Here is a 20,239-nt window from a genome sequence, read left to right as displayed (position 1 = left end):
GGAGAGGAAGACCCTTGATGAGATGGATCGAGTCTGTGAGTGGAGTGGTGGGAATGAGTGTGTTTGAGATGGTGAGGTTGGCACAGGATAGAACAGCATTTAGGGCTCTTGTACATAGGGTCGCTATGAGTTGCAAGCGACTTGATGGCACATAACAACAACAACAACAACAACATATTTACATATATTTTGGAGAAATTACTAAGGGTAAGATTTCTGGATGATATGGTAATCAAAATCTTCCCCTCTATTTTAATACGTATTTATTTTCTATTTGCTGATTTTTCATTTTGGCTTATTCAACAAAATAAATATTTCATTAATGCTTTTGAATAATCCATTTTGGACCCATTCACTATATTATCCTATTTTTTTCTGTGTAAGATAATTCTGCTTTCAGAGTCATAATAATTTTTCTTAACCATTCAAATAGATTTATTTTTCAGCATCTTAAGTTAAAAGCTCAAATACTTCCCCCCACCTCAATATTTACTTCTCAATAAATGCAGTTAAGACTAATTATTTCTCTTGACTATATCTCTTTGGTCACGTACTTTGGGAGCTTATGAAACCTCTTCATTTTCATTTACGTCTGGTATGGTTTTTCTTTCTGTTTAAATGCCTTTTTAATCCAAAGAATATATAACGAGGCAATTTTCATTTCCATGTGAGAACATTTTCCTGATTATTTTTCTTTTCCTTATTTTAAGAAATACTATGATCATATGTTTTCCTTCCTGTTTTCTGCTTTGGTGAATATATTTCCTCCATGGCCAGTTTTGAAGTTTTAAAGGACACATGTTTTCTGTTCAGTACTGCATGTTAATGGTATGTTCAATTTCTCAATAATTCTGCTTATTTTTAGTTACATTTTTCTCATTTACTTGATGTGACATTTGATCTGAGAGAAATGTGCTACATTCTTCTATTATGATTGTGGACATATTAATTTTTTTCCTTGAATCTCCAACAGGTTTTGTTTTATTTAGTTGGAAGTTTCATTAGTAGATGTGTGAATATTCTTCTTGAAGGAGTGTAATATTTAATAATATTGAAATATCTTTTTGTCTAATTTAATATTTTTTACTTGGAGTCTATGTTGTCTGATAGATATTTTTCTTCACCTCTTCGGTTTCCGCATTTGCTGGTTTCTCTTTCTCCATCTGTCTGTTTGTAGGTCTTCCTTGTCATTCTGTTTTAAGGGCATGTCTTCCAAATACAAACTAGCTAGGCTTTTCTTAAATTTCATTTTAGTTTTTATACAACTAGAAAAAGTTCCATTTTATAATAGAATATTTGACCCGTTCACATTTATTGTAATTATAGATACTGTTTGATGTAGTAATACTTACTTAATTTCTACTTATTCTGTTCCCAAATTACTTATGCTGTTGGTTTAGCATTCGTTGTTCCATTATATTTTTCTAGGGTATTAGAAAATATATATATATTATTTTAGAAATAATTATTCATGACTAAGATAAACACAGGGAGCTCTGGTGGCCTAGTGGGTAAGAAGTTGTACTGCCAACCCCAAGGCACATAGTTTGAATCCATCAACTGACCTGAGGGAGAAAAATAGACCATCTCCTCCCCCATGGTTTATGGTCTCTGGAAGTCTGCTAGAGACCACCTGTGAGTTGGTTCTGACTCAATGGTACATAATAACAACAACAATGCAAATAAATGAAGAACAATTTAACAGAGTCCAATGACACTGGAGTAAAAATATTCATTCAGCTGCTACTGGATCCCACCAAGCAGTCTTGGTGAAAGGCAAAGTCTTCTGCCCTCATGGAGATTTATACCCTTGTGAACCTGTGAGACAACTCACCTCTGTCCTGGAAGGTGACTGGGAGACAGCATTGGCCGGATGACAGCAGATAGCAGGTGTGTCAGAGGAGATCAACATCATGGGGGAGGTATGGAGACGTAAAGGTGAAGAAGAGTCACAGGAATTAGAAGTGCAATTTAGACATCCTTCAGCAAGGGGAAAAATAGTTGATTTTTCATGAATTCGCTTGCGTGAAAATGTTCACTATCTGATACACATGGGTGCATGACTTGTTGGTAGTAGCCCTGGAGTTTGCTGTGAGTCAGCGATGCCCTGTACGACAGAACGTGTGTCTAAACCATCCTCACAATCACTACAAAGCCCGAGTCCATTACTAGAACCTCTATGAGAGACTCTCCTGCTGAGAGTCTTCTCTTGGCATTAGGAAGTGAAAGTCTTTGCATAAAATACAGGGTCCAGTTACTATGAAGGAGACAGCAGCTAAGGTGTCCATTTGGCTGAGTGATGTTCTAGAGTGGAAGACATAGTAGAGAGAGTGGAAGGTGAGCCAGGCAGGGCACAGCAGGTGGGTGGTGGTAGCGTCTCTTCTGAGCATTAAGTACAAAAACAGAAGTTGAGGGGTTTAGGAGGAATTAAAACAATTTGGGTGAAAATGAACCAACAATAGATTTGAAGAAGAATCACTGCAGAACTGAAATCTTTCCTTCCACAGTAAGAGCCTGGCAGGGCGCACCCAAGAGGTCAGGTTTGGGGATGGAGCAGACATCAATGGACCAAGAAAAATCTTTCTAGGATCTGATGACATCGGAATGGCCATGCGAAGGTGCCCATTTGGTCAATGGGAGAAAGATGGACCTTCTCCTGTAACAATTCATAGACTCGGAAACTCACTGGAGGGTCAATTTGAGTTGGAAGTTATTAGATAGACAAGGATTTAGGTTTGGTTTTTCTCTTTAATGAGAGAAGAGTTTAGAGTGTGTAGTACGAGCTATTGCTCGCCTCTATAAAGTTTACCTTAACTCATGACAAGCCCAAGCAAAATGGAATAAAACGTTGTCTGATTGTGGACCATGTTGAATGTGGTCCGTAGATTTTTCACTCACTTACTTTCAATAGGAGATCACCAGGCCTTTCTTCCTAGACTGCCACTGTCTACAAGCCCTGCTGAAATCTGCCCAGTTTCACAGCAGCACTCACATCTCCAACAACAGACCGGCGTGTGGCTGCACCTGGGCTCTGCGGGCCAGAATCTCCCACATGAGAAGCAAGAATTCTATTGAAACACCAGTGCTCTCACGTAACTGGAACCAGTCATTATTAAAAGGGAATTGATACTTTCTAGAAGATTCTCTAGTCTACAGGCCTTCCTTGAAGTGCCCCAGCAATGCCTGTGCATAGCAATTCCATGTCCTGGATGGTCCTGGTGGCACTTCATAGATTAGAAGGCTGAGAGGCTAGAGCGAAACCACAAACTCTTGCCAGAAAGTGAAAGTGATGACCCTTGTTCTGACCTCTCTGGTTAGTGGGATGTGTTTCCTGAAAGTGAAGCTTGTGGAGAATGTTAAAAGCATAGACCTCTCTCTTACACCTCGCAATATCTGCCTAGCCCTGCACTAATGGTCCAGCAGGTTTGAAGGACGATGGGCAGGGTTCCAGGGTTGACCTCCTGGAGGAAGGGTCAGACACAGAGAGAGGACACCCAAGTGGCCACAAAAACCACGATGATAAGGCTCCTGCTAGACTGGGCATGCAACCCCATTTACAAGTGCCCACAAATGACAGGACGGGGCAGTCTGCTAGCCACAGAAAAATAGTTCTTAACCACGGGGGCCTGCTGTCTTCAAACTCCCAGCTCCAACCCAGTGCCCAGAGGCCAGGGCCTGGGATTCTTGCTTTTTCAGTCTAAGCTGTTCATCTCAACCCCTTTGCAAGGCAGGCAGTTCCTTGGACTTGAGGACAACTTTTTCTCTCACATCCTTATGCTGAGTTCACCTTAGAAAAGTACGGTCTTATGCATCGTCCCACAGGGTCCCTTGTACCTTACTGAGCTGATGCTCATCAGATAAAAAGCAATAGAAACTCAAGCTCTACCCATGAAGTGGATTCAAACAGACTCAGAAGGTTTACTCGGCCATAGTTTTTAAGGGAGAAGGTCACAGAATCTTTCCTTACAGCACTTCTCTGAGTGCCCAGGCCATCGTCCTCAGGTTTGCAGAGGGAGACAGACCGTTTGACCAGCCAGCGACCTTCAGCCAGTTGTTACACCATGCATTCTGTCTAATGGAGACCTTCCACGTGTGAGCAGAACTGTACCTACTTTGCATGGCTGTGGCCTTTCAGAACAAGATCACCACGTAATTCTGGATGGCTTTGAACCACCAATGTTTGGGTTGGTAGTTCAACACTCACGCATTTATACCATCAAGGGAATCTGTGCCTGTACAAACATGCACAGAAGAATGAGTGGAAACAGAGAATATTGAGCTTAGAACTGAGGTGTGGGGTTTTTTTTGTTGTGGTGGTTTTTTTTTTTGTTTTGTTTTGTTTTGTTTTTTTTGCTTAGATTCACACCACAGCCCCTTTGGACACAGCTTATGGACACTTGAGGGACCTGAAGCCTCCCTGGCCTTGGTGGTGCAGCTGCAAATTAGTCAGCTGCTAATCCAACAGTGCACTGCTTGAACCCATCATCTGCTCCGTGGGAGACAGATGAGACAGTTTGTTTCTCTTAAAGATTATACAAGCATGATAGCCTCAACCAAGAAAACAAAAGACATGTTTCATTGAGAAAATTTGCTGTCAAGGAACTCTTTCCAGCACTAAAGAGCACGGATGTCAGTTTAAAGACTAAGGTATGCATAATCCAAGCCACATCACCCCACCCCCAATTGATTTTTATGAACTGGAAATTTGGACAGTGAGCGAAGTAGGCTGAAGAAGAATTGATGCTCTGAGTTGTGGTGTTGGAGAAGTTTACTGAATATTACAAGGTCTGCCCAAAAATCTTGGCAAAAATGAAACTACAGTGCTCCTGTGAGGTAACAAAGGTGAAACTTTGTCACTTGTAGTTTGGGCATGTTATTAGGAGGGGTCAGTACTGGGGGAAAGACATCATGGACATGTACTAGGACGTCCTAGGAAAAAGGGCGATGAAAGCGAGCAAAGTCCTCCTGGAGAGGAATGGGCAGAGTGAGGTTAACAGAAATCATGAGACGGTGCAGGATTAAGGCAGGTTCTGGCCTGCTGTTCACAGGGTCACTAGGGCTCGAGGTCGACTTGATGCCACATAAGACAACATCAACAATTACAGCCCTGGGAAGCCCATGGAGGGTTCTACGCCGCCTACAGAGTTGTGACCATAGGCCAATGTGACAACAGTGGGTGCACAGTAACTGACCTTCCTGTGTACCTGAAAGACAACTGCTGGAGGAACGCAGTGTGCTGGAGGAGAGGGTCCTGGGAAATGTTGGTGCTTTTACCTGAAGTACCCTTTGGCCCAGATAAGATCATATTGTCGTTACTGAAATGATATGCTTCATTTTATAATGGAAGCTTGTCTATCAGATAGAAAATTTCACTCCATGTTCTAAGAGTCAGAGTCTGTGTTAATGGTCACAAACTTTATTTATTGCTTTATGGCAGGAAGTGAGGAAGTTAAATAACACAGCAGAACTGTTACAGGACTGAATGTGCTCTAATATCGCCAGTCATGTTCATCTGCTAGTTTACAGAAAAGTTAGATTTTCGTTCATTCGTTGTTGCACATTTTACCCCCTTTTCTTTCCTTCCCTCTCCCAAGTTGACTTTTTTCTTTTCTTTAGTTTATTTACAAAATTCTAACACAAATGCAAACAAATTCTTTGAATTTCCCTCACCCCCCTACCCATCACATTGTACAGTCTAATGATTAATCCCCTCTTCCCCCTGCACATCCACATATTTCTGCCTCCAGCCCCTCCCACCCCTCCTGGATCCTTATAACCATTATACATTAATGGTCTTATACAATATTTATCCTTGTGAGACTGAGTTAGTTCACTCAGCATAATGCTCTCCAGTCCCTCCCAAGTTAGGTAATAATTTACAAAGTTATTGCTCAAAGTTAGTGCTGCATAGTATTCCATTGTGTGAATGTACCATAATTTCTCAATCCATTAGTTTGTGGTTGGACATTTGGCCTGTTTACATGTGTGGAATAATTAAAAAAAAGAAAAAAAGAAAAAAAAACCCACCCAAAACCCTCAAACCATCTTCCAAGGAATGTTGCAGCAAGATAAAGCGTATGAGTTAATAATATTAACAATACCAACTAAAGAGTTTCCATGAACAGCCGTGTGAACAATAGCCATCTTGTTCCAATCCATTATTTTGATGAATTTGTACAACAACCCTGGAAATTAAGTGACATTGTTCTAATTTTACAAATGCAATTAAGGTTGCTCAGTAAAGCTGAGAGACAGAAGGTGGTTCTGGCTTTGGAACATGCGTCATCTGAGGCAAATGAAAGGAGGGTGTGCGATTCGTACCATCATTTCCAAACTGTTAATGAGGCAAAGGCAATGCCAAGGTCCTCGCGAATGTCTCTCGTGTTGTTGCTATGTGATCTATTCTCTTGTGTGTCTGGTACCTCGTGTCCCTTCACCACTCACTTGCCATCCATTGTGCCTTCCCTTGACCTCCCTCCAATGGTGGAATTCACGGGCAAATGCTCTCAGGATGGAGGACCTACAGTGGGCAGACTTTCTGCTGTGCCACGTCCACTGGGGCCACGTTGGGGTCCAAGCCACAAGGTCCAGTCACGTGTCCCAGTATTGCTGTTTGCATGGCTGGTTGATTTCTGGCTTGCAAAGCTGTAAATCCAACGTCCCCAAATAGACCTGAGAGCTCAGGACAAAGCCCCGTGGCGCCCACTCCAGCTGTGGCAGGGGGCACTTCAGAGGGCTATTGCAATCAGCAGATGGATCTTGTCTCCTCTCATTGCTTCTGACTTTCAAAGGCCCTTGACTTGCTTCTTCCCTGAGCTTTGCCTCAGCAGGAGGTTTTGCTTCAGAAGACTGTGCATAACTCCCTGACAGCGACGCCCTGGCCTCTGGAGGCCCAACATGGCTGTCCCTAATCGCTTGATGCCACTGATTTGCAGCAAATCCTCATGAAGTTGGCCAAGGGCCCAGCTCTTCACCGACCTTCCAAAGCCCTAACCAGACTCCATCCTCCTCCCACCTGACATCCTTTGCCCCTGAGTCTGAAATGCCTCATCTCCCCTCATTGGAAGAGAACAATGATAGTTTAGCGGCAAGGAGTTGTGCTGCCAATCCAAAGGCATGTGGTTCTAATCCACCAGCTGCTCTGCGTGGGAAAGATGGACAATCTCCTTCTTTGTCATTTACCGTCTCCAAAAATCCACTGAGAGATCAGCTATGGGGCAACTGATACACAGCAACAACAACCTCATTTGAAAGTCCGCCCTCCCTCTCAGCCCACATGCCACCTCCTTGTGGTCCGTCCCAGTTCAAGCCTCTGCCTCCCTGTCAAGGCCAAGTCGTCTTAAAATGCCCTCCATACCTTCTGCTGTAATTGCTATGCCTCCTTACCCTCTACGGGAGCTTGAGGCTCCTTAAAGGTTTATTGATGTTTGCATTGCAGTTTATTGTCTGCTGTTGATACGCACATTATAAACTGATCACCTTATTGCATTTAGTGTGCTATTTTTTGTTGTTCTACTGGACAACCACGAGGAAGTAAACTGGTGACAGTGTCTCTTTGGGTTTGCTCCAGCTCAGTCTTGTTTTGCATCTCGACTGCGCCACCAGCCGTGTGATCACCAAGGAGGGGCTGTTTCATTGGCACTTAGCTCCAGGTCAGCTTCTTACCAGCTTCACGGTCCTGGTGCACTCCACTCTGCTGTTCTCACTGAGAAAGGGAAGAGGATCAAATTTACAGTCTTGCTGCAAAGATTTAGGGCAGAGCATGAGACGCTCCACGTCCCACCGATGGTAGAATTGTTGCTCTTGTTGTGAAGATGAAGAAAAACAGCTTCAGTGTGTGGAGTGATTTCCCAGGGCTCACTCCTGTGCTGGTCTCCTGTTCATTGTCTTATACAGAACTTACAGATACTCCTCAAAGCAGGCACTGTTATGCCCACAAGCCTAATTTTGGTTTTGTTGTTGTGGGCATCAAGCCGATTCCAATTCAGTATTCTCGCACAGCAGAGTGGAACTGTCCATTGTATTTCCTGGGCTGAATCGGAATGAAAACAGGTCTTTTCTCCCATAGTTTGAACTACCAGACTTTGGTTTGGTAGCCCAGTGCTCACACACTGTGCCCCAGGACTCCTTACTCTAGTTTCAGGAATGAGGGAACAGAGTCCTAGAGCATTCATGCCTGAGCACCAGCACAGAGTGTTGAGGGGAGCCCCAGAGCCTTCAGGCCCAAGAACCAGCACAACGCCGAGGGGAGCCCCAGAGCATTCCTGACTGAGACCAGAACAGAGAGGGGGATGAACTTGAAAGCCTTTTCCCTCTTTTGTCAATTACTTTTGTCTCCTTACAGCATCAAAGGTCTCAGCACTAAATTTTTTTCAGCACAACTCAAATAAAGGAACCAATGTATGTGTGAAGGACCTTACTTCCTGTGAAAAGTTTGCCATTCAAAGGATCTTAAAAATAAAGTGTCACCAGAGAATGTCACCTTCCAACAAACTGTGAGTCACTTTGGGGGAGTGGGGAGAAGGAAAAGTAAAGAAGTAGTGATCCTGGTGTGTGTAATTCCATCCCAGAGTCACCAGACGTTCCCGAAATCAGCACTTGCCTGATGGCTCATTCACATGGGCCTGAAGGCTGCACGTTCAGCTCAGGCAAGGCCCCAGCTCCTGTTCCCCACCCTTCACCAGGGGCATTCTCACCCTCGCAGGTAATCCCTACAGCCACAGCGAACCTGGCTCTGACACACAGATGACACTTGACAGAAACTGTGAACATTTCCAAACTGTGTGCAGCATTCTCTCCTCACCCTAAGAGCGGCACTGAAGAGTTAGAGGCTGTTCTGCCATAGACACTGAGGCTTCAGACGGAATGTTCTGGAATGGCACCTTCCACATAGGAAGACATTGCCTCCTGGCCCTTTAAACCTGTGCTGTAGGGCTTTTCCTACTGGACGCTGGGCCTGTCTGGTTCTCCATACGCAGGTTTTCTCTAGTCATCTCAGTGTTTCACCCCTTATAATCGGGTCCATTCTGACTCCACAAAGGTGAATCTAAGTGGAGGCAGGTGTGGCACATCCCTCTTTAAGGGGTGACACTCAGAAGCACCCACGAACGAGCACAATGTCCTTGACCAGCTGTGAGATTCATGCAGCAAGTTCAAACAGTTGTTTTCAGACCATTGTGTTTAAGGGTAAAATAGCTCAGTCACAAAAGGACAAATACTGTATAACACTGTTGTTATAAAATAGGACAGACATGGGGGGTTTGGGAGAGAATGGGAAAAGAGTGGATACATATATATTTATAGATGTATATATAGAGATAGAGTCTTGAACATAGAGATTAGATTAGATATAGGTATATAGATCTAGCTAGAGGTAGAGCTAGATAGAGATAGAGACAGATAGATAGTCAAGGACTTCTCCAGAGTACTGAAGAGCAATGATGTCAGTCTAGAGGCTAATCTAGAGAGTTTCCCTCTCCTGATTGGCTCGCCTACCCATTGCCATTGGGTCAATATTCACTCACAGACACACTTCCCTGGGTTTCCAGGGCTGTCAATCTTTATGAGAGAAGACCACCTATCTTTATGCCTTGAAGCAGCTAGTAGATTAGAACCACTGACCTTTTAGCAGGACAATACATTATTTACTATGCCACCAGATCTCCTTCAGGACACCCAGGATCTCACCCCATTTCACAACATGCTCCCCTATCTCCCAAGACCCAGAAAATTCCACCAGCATCAAGACAGTCCGGATTCAGGGAGAGCCCAAGAGCATTGTCTTCTAAATACTGGATTTTTCCCCTAATTTTTCTATGCAAGCTTCATAACATTTCATTTTAAGTGTGCAGTTTATTATTTATAAAATCAATGTATGCCCACTGTGGAAAATTTGAAAACACAATATTAGGTAATTAGAAAGAACTATCAGGCAATTACAATCCCAAGAAAACTCCCCCTGGCTTTGCAGAGCCCTTGTGCTTAAGAACCACATACTAGCTCTCCAGACTAGAACAATAATTTATGTACTACCATCCCTAAATGGCACAAGATGATTTCTGACCTTTGTTTTAAAATAACCCCTTGGTAAGGAACTTCTTACCTCAGGAATGGGTGGTTTTTTTCTTACTTATGTTAAAGAATAGACATTTAGCCTGTGGTGTACAAATAAATTTTTTAGTTGTGATGTTGAAGAAGAGTCTTGAACATACCATGGACTGTTAAGAGAACAAACAGATGTGTCCAGAAGAAGGTGAAACCAAGTTGCTCCTTGGAGGCAAGGACTTTGAGGCTCTGTCTGACATGCTTTGAGCATGTTGCCAGGAGGGATCAATGCTTGGGACATCATGTTTGCAAGTGTGGAGGGACAGTGCAGGATAGGAAGTCCTCGAATGAGATGGATTGACACAGTAACTGGGGTAATTAGGGTTGGTGTGTCAGAGACAGTGAAACTGGCTCAGAATAGAGCAAGGTTCAGAATTCTTATGCATGGGATCGCTATGAGTTGTAGTTGACTTAACAGCACATAGCAACAACCGCAAACAACAACATGGGAAAAAATTACAGTAGCAGCTTGGATCTCAGTAGAGTTCTTGATTTTCTTGACACACGATAGGATCTTTCGATAGAGAAAGGGAGAGAGGACGAGGAAGTAGTCAGGGAGGAGACGGAAGAAGGGAGGATGCTGGAGTGAGGACTTCTGGAGATGAAGACATTCATTCAGCTCTGCCTGGAAAGAAGTTATGATCAGGTACAGATTGAATTGTGTCCCCAAAGACATAATAAAGTACTAGCTCTTGTATCAGTGTGTGTGACCTTGTTGGGCAGATGGTGTTGCTTTGTGTCATCGAGTCACTTACAACTCATAGCGACTCTAGGTACAACAGCTCTGAACTCTGCTCTTTCTTGAGCCAATGTTGTTGTTTCTGATACACCTGCCTGCATCACCCCAGTCACTGAGTCAATCCATCTCCTCCAGGGTCTTCCTGTCTGAGATTAAAAAGACGAGGCAGTCTGCTTATGCTGATTTTACCCTAGGAAACCCTGGGGGTTCGTTCTCCTCTGCCCTTCAGGCTTACTACAACTCAGATTCAAGTTATGAAGAGTGCTGACTATACCATGGACTGCTAGGAGAACAAACAGCTTCGTCCTGGAGAGGGTGAAGCTGGTCTGCTCCTTGGAGTCAAGGATTCTGAGGCTCCGTCTAACATTCTCTGGACATGTTGAAAGGAGGGACCAGTCCTTAGAGAGGGACGTCATGTTTGGGAGGGTGAAGGGACAGAGTAGGAGAGGAAGACATTTGATGAGATGGGTCGATTCAGTTATTGGGGTAGTGAGAGTAGGTGTGTCGTAGCAGGTGAGGTTGGCACAGGATAGAGCGGGGTTTAGGGCTCTTGTACATGGGGTCACTATGAGTTATAAGGGCTTGACAGCACATAACAACAACGGTAGGAAAGGTGTGTTAATGTTGTTGTGAGGCAGCACAAGCTTGAACACTGTGTGAAATAACCAAGCCCTGTCAGTCCATTATCCTCCGATCTGTACGGGATTAGATCTCTGGTCATGAGCTCTGTGACCTCGCAGCTGACTGCTTCACTGCTCCAGGGTGCCCGGTGCTCTGATGGAGTCCGTCAGGCCCAGAGAAGGGCTCAGGGACTCCCTGGGCTTCCTGCCAGGAACCTCAGTGCCATGGAGCCCAGGGGCTTGGAGGACAGCACAGGAGACTCGTCCATCCTGGGTTTGCTCGTGACTAGAGCCAGCAGCTTCTTTTCCCTGGAACAGTGGGTCCAGGGAGGCTTGGGACAAAGCAGCTCCTCTCTTCAGCTCTCATTCAACAATTGCTTTCCCTGGCTGGCCTGAACCTATCCTGGGGTTCAGGGGTCCCTTGAATGGATAGAAAACAGACAGAGGAAGTGCCATTGCTGGTGCCTGGGCGCTCTGGTGGTGGGGCCTTTAAGGAGTCCATCTGTTAACCCAAAGGGCATGCCTTTCCGGGAGCTGGAAACCACCAATATCTCTGAGGAAGGAAGAAGAGCAATCTCCTGTGCAAAGTACCGTCAAGGAAACACCGAACAGAATCAGCTGTGAGTTGGTTCCAAGTCAATGGCAATGAGGTTGGGGTCAGGAGGATCCAGCTGGGCTCACTCTGCGTGGACAGTGATGGTCCCTGGGCCCTTGGGAAGGATTTGGAGCCTAACTGGGTGTGGATGTGATCCATGGGCAAGGATGTGGAGGACTGCTGCTTCCCCAGTTCCGAGGGAAGGAAATCATCTCTTCTTCAAGGTGTTGATGTTGTTGTTATGTGCATCGAGTCGCTTGCAACTAATAGCGACCCTATATACAAGAGCTCTAAACCCTGCTCTATCCTGTGCCAACTTCACTATCTCCAAAAATGACATCCCTCTCCAAGGACTGGTCCCTCCTTGCAAAATGCCCAAAGTATGCCAGATGAACAGAATTCTTGACTCCAAGGAGCAGCCTGGCTTCACCCTCTCCAGGACGAAGCTGTTTGTTCTCCTAGCAGTCCATGGTATAATCAATACTCTTCTCCAGCACCACAGTTCAAAGGCATCAATTCTCTTTCTGTCCTCCCTAGTTAGTGTCCAGCTTTCTGATGTATAGTACACAATGGCAAAGACTATATCCCATATCAGGCACACCTTAGTCTCCAGCCTGACACCATTGCTCTTCAGTACTCTGGAGAGGTCTCTGACAGCAGACTTTCCCAATGCAATTTGTCTTTTCATTTCCTGGCTGCTGGTACCAAGAGTATTGATTGTGGAGCCAAGCAAACTAAAACTATTAACGATCTCAATTTCTTCACCATCTATACTGATGCTGCCGATTAGCCCAGTGGTGAAAATCTATGTTTTCTTGATGGTGAACTTCAATCCATGTTGAAGACCCAAGGTCAGTGCAGTTTTAGTACCACCCATAGACATCCAGTGACCGATGAGGGGTGAAAGAGGGACAATCTCCAAGGAGCCACCAGCAGATCCACTGGAGAAAGACGAGACTCTTCTCAGATCACAGTCCTTAGAAATGCCCGTCAGTCGTTCTCCTCTGGTCTTCAGGCACTCTGAGGGTGGGATTCATCCCCGGGTGAAGAAAGAGTTCAGGCGGGGGAAGCTCCGGCAGCATCAGCGCATGAACTAGGAGGGTCCTTGGGGATCATCCCTCTTTCACCTCCCCTCATCGGTCACTGGATGTCTACGGGTTGCACTAAAACCGCAGTGACCTTGGGCTGGGAGGCTCTTCGAAGCTGAGGGTGTTTCTGAATTCCCGCTGCTCTGGAAGCTGATGAAGAATCTCACGGGTGGAGATCTGGATACTGTGCCCCGGTGTCACTCCACATCTGTCCCCAGGCTCCAGCTCAGCCAGTGTCTGCTGATGTGTAGCTGTCTTCCAAGAGAGGCACTTCTTATTCTGCTCGCGCCATCAGTGCCGAGGTGGGACATACCTCACATCCTTCCCCGGCCCATCTCAGGCTCTGTTCCTTCCTGGCATCGTCCTCTGCTCTGCCCGGCTGACCGCCCCTCAGCATACCCGGTGCAGCCCCTACTGCCTTTGCCTCCCCTCACCTTGCTTGCCTGACACCTCCGTGCTCCAGAGTCATTCTGAAGGTCAGAGTGCCTGTTTAGACTAAGGACTTGTGTTGGAAGATGCAATCAAAATTGTACGATCCAAACTTGCGTTGATGCTTTCTAGCAAAGACATGGAAACAACCGTAACTTCTCCTTCCTCTTTCCAGGTGTGCTTTGCTCCGCTGGAGTCATCTCCTCCCGTGCAGATGGCCGCAGTGGGAATGTGCATAATTGGAAAGAATAGGGCATCAACTAAGCAAAGACCGAGAAGCTAATGTTACTTGAAATGAAGAGCATTTAGGGCACAGCTTGCACAATGATGCCCCCAAGCAGTGGTGTCTGTGACGATGGCTTAATAAGACTCAGCAGGGGACAGTGGAGGGGAAGGGAGAGCAGCTCAGGTGGGAGACAGGGTCTGGGCATCTTTCTGCAAGGAACTCAGAACTCGGAGCATCAGATGGCCAGTGCAAGCCAGCACCACAGCTGCATCTGCGTGTCTCTGTCATCACCAGCGCTCTCCATTGCTAGCCCTGCTGGACTGTCACTTTCCTGGCCTCTCATCTTACCTCTGACTGTGGTCTGCTAAGTCACTCCAGCCTCAGGTCCCATTAAGAACAGCCTGAAGATGGTCCCTGTCTCCTGTTCAACCTAAGCCCCATGCATCCAGGGTTCTGCCTATGGCTGGTGGCAGGGACTCAGCCAGGCCTCCCACTAGACCCCTCATCTGGTGGTGCCTGAGGCTGTGCTTCGTGGGTTCTGCCACCTTCTCTCCTTTCCTGATATTTGTCCAACTTTTAGCTTTCGTAGTAGATTCCCACTGGTACAAGCAAAGAAAGTGCTTAACTGCTACCTAAAGTTTACATATTTGATTGTTTCTACCCAGAGAAACCTGAGGAGAAAAGACAACTATAAAAAAGAGTCTCTGAAAACCTTAAGGTTGTCTATTCTCACGTTCATGAAATTTTCACTTGGAATTGACTTGGTGATAATTTTCGTATGCAATGTTGTGACATTCACTGGGAACTTCCTCTCTCTGCAGGATTATCACAGAATGAGGACACCGGGCTGTACGTGAGTATTGTATGAGGAAGCCAGCTTTATTCTGCCAAGTTGATGGCTTCATCTACAAGTTGATCCCAGAGTTCCTCGGTCTGAGCACTTTGGTTCATGTCACGTCTCAGCAATAGCATTGGGAAGCCACTTTGAGATAGAAACATAGGCTCCGAGTGCCCCTCAAAGCTCCCAGAGCCCACATAGGCAGTCTTGATGTGCTAACAGCTCCAAACACAAACAGAGGGCATCGATTACACTAATATGCTATTAGGCAGAGTGAGATTAATTGTGTCAGCTTAAAATTAACTTCTTTCCTTGGATTGTAGGACATTAAGCACAGCCACATACTTGTATTTGTCTGTGTGCACTCCGTCTATGCAAAAATCTATAAAACTAATCCAACTGGCAAAGAAAGTTTTGTGCTAATAAGGTTGCAAATGGAGCTTAGGCCTAGGGTTTAAATAACTAACATTGAATGCAGAAAAGAAACATTTTAATTATTTAATAAGGCATGAAAAGGAATTCCAAAGTATTTCTACAGCAGCAATCCCAATGGGTATAATTTTGGTCCCCAAATTTTATTCTTATTCTTTGAAGATGATGGCCTGAACTTCTTATTTCATTGGATTAAAGGAATTGAAATCCTCATGGGGGCGTGGCAGGAGAAGGCACTAATTTGGAGACCAGCAGGGGAGGTTGTATCCCAGCAAGGGGAGGCATTTAGGGCAGATGAGTTGTCCCAGAGAAGAGATGGAGAAATTGAGATGCAGAAAATATATCTTGGGACAACTGTTGGGTCTTTATAAATAATCATCACAATCTTCATCGTGGTGTGGTTTTTTCCATGGTGCACTTTCCCATGCTTTCTCACTGTCGAAGTCTCTCCAGAGCCACCTTAGGAAGACATTGCATGTGCTATTCTGTTTTGCGGACAAGGAAACTAAGTGTCATAAAAAGTACCCGTTACATGCATGTTAACTTAGTCAGGTGCCATACATTTCCTTTCAGCTCGCAGCACTCCCATGTGACAGAGAAGGTCTTACTTACCCAGAGAGGTCTAGACTGTGATCCTTACAGGTGTAGATCACCAGTACTTTTCCTGGATAGTTGCTGGAAGGATTTGATCTACCAACCATTCAGCTAGCAGTCAAGTGTTTAACTGTTATGTTTCTAGGACATGTCAGGCTTAACAATTTTATATCATAATAGGATGAAGGATGAAAGTGCCCCCAGCCGTCCTCGGAATTTTGCTGTTTGCAGCCACTGGTAATGTTTGAGGCCGTCATTTGAGTCACCACTGTGTCGATCCATGGCTTTCCTCTGTTTATGCTGATTCTGTTTCACAAACTGTGACATCTTTGTCTAACAATTGATCCGAAGTAAACCTTCTGAAGTATTGTCACCAGCACTTCACTAGGCGTTCTGTGTTTCCATTAAGTCACTTCTTACCATGGCCCAGGTACAGCTGGTCTCTGCCAACGCTGCAATTCAAAAGCATCACTGCTCTCCTGCTCTTCCTTTCAGAGCTGAGCCTCCACAGACAGTCCTGTGCTAGACGACGGAGAGGAATCTCAGGCCGTCTTTTGAGCTGGGGCTTTGGATGCCATTTCCGAGAGGCATCCTCCGGGATTCTCCCTGTCCTGGGACTTGGAGTTTGAATTGGAGCATCTTACTGTGCTGCTGGTTTTTCACAGAGGCTTGCTCGTTAGTACTGAAGATGGAGATGCTGAGTTGGCATCTAAACCGGGCACGTCCTTGGTCTAGGATGAGAGATAAGGAATCATGACTCAGGAGAATCTGACTGGAGCAGAGTATGTGTGCTTTGTTAATTTCTGGGGAGAGTCTCCAGGTCGTGCGAATGGTTAATTCAACCCAGCCAGTAATGGAGATTTTAATTAATCCAGAGTCATCTTGGAATAAAGACCTGGGAAATGTACCTCAGTTGAGGAGGGGGGAGTCAAAACAAACAACACATTAAAAACCCTGTGGAACAAAGTTGTGCTGACACACAGGGTCCCCCGGAGGTGGGTCCTTGGACCTCGGCACCAGCTCCTCACTCCTCCTGGATCTGGTCCCAGTTCGGGTTCTGATGGCTGCTCCCTGTGCTTGTTTCAGCACAAGTTTTGCTCACCTCGACCCTCCCCGGAAGCCTGAGCACTCACACCTCCACGGCCATCGCGGCAGAGGAAACTTCTGGGCCTCAGTGACGACTCCAAGGTCTCCGTTTCAGTGTTTGGAGGGAACGTGATGACAGATATGCCATCTGAATGCTGCCCCAGTTTACAATTTTAGAAGCAGAACATTCTCTTTCTGGGCACTCTGTACTTGTTACTGGCCAACCAGATCTTTCAGAAAGTGGTTCTGTAAGTAGCAAAGTTCTTCAGACACTAAGTGATCAGACAATAAGTGATCTTAAGGACTATTTTGAAAAATTCAAGTAAATTTCATATTGAGTTAAATGCTTTGGGGTATATGAGCATATTTATGAAGTCTAAAGTACTTGACTTCCAGAGTCAGGCCCTAGCTTAAAATCCTATAAGTTGTTGTTGTTATTGTTATGTGTCATCGAGTCGCTTGTGACTCATAGAGGCCCTATGCACAACAGCCCTAAACTCTGCTCTGTCCTGTGCCAATCGCACAGGCTCTGACACCCCCATCCTAATTACTCCAGTCACTGAATCAATCCACCTCATAGAGGACCTTCCCCTAATGCACTGTTTCTCCACCCTCTCAAGCATGACGTCCCTCTCCAAGGACTGGTCTCTCTTTACAACATGTCCAAAGTATGTTAGACAAAGCCCCAGAATCTTTGCCTCCAAGGAGTAGCCCGATTTAACCCTCTCCAGGATGAATCTGTTTGTTTTCTTGGCAGTCCATGGTACATTCAGTACTCTGCTCCAGCACCACAGCTCAAAGGCATCAATTCTCCTTCTATCCTCCCTAGTCATTGTCCAACTCTCTGATGCATAACAAGTAATTGCAAAGACCATGGCCTGTAGCAGATGCACCTTAGTCTCCAGAGACACACCATTGCTCTTGAGTACTTTAGAGAAGTCCCTAACAGCAGACTTTTCTATCGCAATACGTTTTTTGATTTCCTGGCTGCTGGTGCCAAGAGTGTTGACCGTGGAACCAAGCAAACTGAAGCTGTGAACAATCTTAATCTCTTTGCCATCCTGATGCTGCCAATTGGTCCAGTGGTGAGAATCTTTGTCTTCTTGACATTGAGCCTCAGTTCATACTGAAGGCTGCAGTCCTTGACCCTCTGCATCAAGTGCATGAGGTTCTCCTCAGTTTCAGCAAGCAGGGTTGTGTCATCTGCATAACACAGATTGTTAATGGATATGCCACCATCTCTGATGCCACATTTCTCCTCATAGAGCCCAGCCTCTCAGATAATCTGCTCTGCATATAGGTTGAAAAGGTATGGAGACAGGATACATCCCTTGCGTACACCCTTCCCAATTTTGAACCATGCAGTGTTACCCTGCTCTGTTCTGACGACTGTCTCTTGGTCCAAGTATAGGTTTCGCATTAGCACAATTAAATGTTCTGGGATTCCCATTCTTCTCAGAATCAGCCACAGTTTGTTATGATCCACACAGTCAAATGCCACACAGATAGACATTCTTCTGGTATTCCCTGCTTTCAGCTAAGATCCATCTAACATCAGCTACAATATTTCTAGTACCATGACACCTTCTAAACCCAGCCCGGACTTCTGGCAGTTCTCTGTTGATGTGCTGTTCCAGTTGTTTTTGGATAATCTTCGGTAGAATCTTGCTTGCATGTGAAATCAAAGATATTGTTCTATAGTTTCCACACTCTATTGGGTCACCCTTCTTTGGAATGGGAACAAATATTGATCTCTTCCAGTCAGTTGGCCAAGTGGTGGTTCTCCAGATTTCTTGGCACAACTGGGTAAGCACATCCGGGGCAGCATCTGTTAGCTGAAATATGTCAATTGGTATACCATCTCTTCCTGGGGCTTTATTTTTTGCTGTTTCCTTCAAAGCAGCTTGAACTTCTTCCTTCATCACCGTAGGCTCTTACTCAAATGTTATTGCATTAAATTCTTCTGTATCTGCCAATTCCTTTCAATACAATGACTCAGTATATTCCTTCCATCTTCTTTTAATACTTCCTGGATCATTTAATATTCTGCTTAAAGCATCCTTGATTATAGCAACTTGAGGTTTGAATTTGTTCTTCAGTTCCTTGAGCTTAAGAAATGCTGAACGAGTTCGGCCCTTTTGATTTTCCAACTCTAGCTCCTCACACATTTCATTGTAATGTTTTGCTTTGTCATCCCGTGCTGCCTTTTGGAATCTTCTGTTCAGCTCTTCAGTATCTTGAATTCTTCTTTGTGCTTTGGCTTCTCTTCGCTCCTGTGCAATCTTCAGAGTCTCTTCTGACATCCGTTTTGGTCTTTTCTTCCTCTTCTGTCTTTGTAATGACAGTTTGCACTTTGTTTTTGGTGAAAAATTCTTCTAGGTCATGTAACCCTGGTGTGTCCACTTGCTGTGCAGGGGTAACTTGTGGCCGCTGTAAAACCGAACCCTGTGACACTGATGAGTCAAATGCAAGAATGGTTACCCAAGGTGGACAGTATTTGGTGAAGCTCCCCAGTTAAAACAAGCTTGGAAATAGGAGTGGCATCCACTTCCACAATAGCTTGTCTCTGGAAACTCTATGACCCGGGATAAAGGACAAAAGTTATACAGGAAGTGTCCAGCACTTTTGTTCATAGTGTCATTATGAATCACCTGCAACTCAAAGGCACTTAACAACAACAACGAAATACTTGACAAAAGGCTTCTCTTCGCCCCCCCCCCCCTTGTCTACCTAACTATGTTGAAACTGAGGAGGACCTGAAGCACTTGCTGTAGAAGGTCGGGGACTGCAGCCTTCAATATGGGTTGAGGCTCAACATCAAGAAAACAAAGATTCTCACTACTGGGCCAACTGGTAACATCATTATAGATGGTGAAGAGATTGAGATTGTTGACAGTTTCAGTTTGCTTGGCAATCAACACTCTTGGTACCAGCAGCCAGGAAATTAAAAGACAAATTGCATTGGGAAAGTCTGCTGTCAGAGACCTCTCTAAGATACTGAAGAGCAATGAAGTCAGTCTGGAAAATAAGGTGTGCCTGATACAGGCCATGATCTTTGCCATTACTTGCTATACATCAGAGAGCTGGACAATGACTAGGTATAATAGAAGTAGAATTGATGTCTTTGAGCTGTGGTGCTGGAGAAGAATATTGAATATACCACAGACTGCTAGGAGAACAAACAAGTTCGTCCTGAAGAGGGTGACCCAGACTGCTCCTTGGAGGCAAGGATTCGGAAACTTCATCTAACATACTTTGGGCATGTTGCAAGGAGGGACCAGTCCTTGGAGAGGAAAGTCATGCTTGGGTGGGTGGAGGGACAGCACAGAAGAGGAAGACCCTCAATGAGATGGATTGATTTCGTCACTGGGGTAATGGGGCTCGGTGTGTCAGAGACAATAAGATTGGCACTGGATAGAGCAGGGTTTAGGGCTGTTGTACATAGGGTCACTATGAGTCACAAGCCACTCAACAACACATAATGACAA

Source organism: Elephantulus edwardii, unplaced genomic scaffold (assembly GCF_000299155.1).
Source record: "Elephantulus edwardii isolate Elephantulus edwardi_28Jun2011 unplaced genomic scaffold, EleEdw1.0 scaffold00002, whole genome shotgun sequence".
Taxonomy (NCBI): domain Eukaryota; kingdom Metazoa; phylum Chordata; class Mammalia; order Macroscelidea; family Macroscelididae; genus Elephantulus; species Elephantulus edwardii.
The sequence above is the reverse complement of the archived record's forward strand: the minus strand, read 5'-3'. Positions refer to the sequence as shown.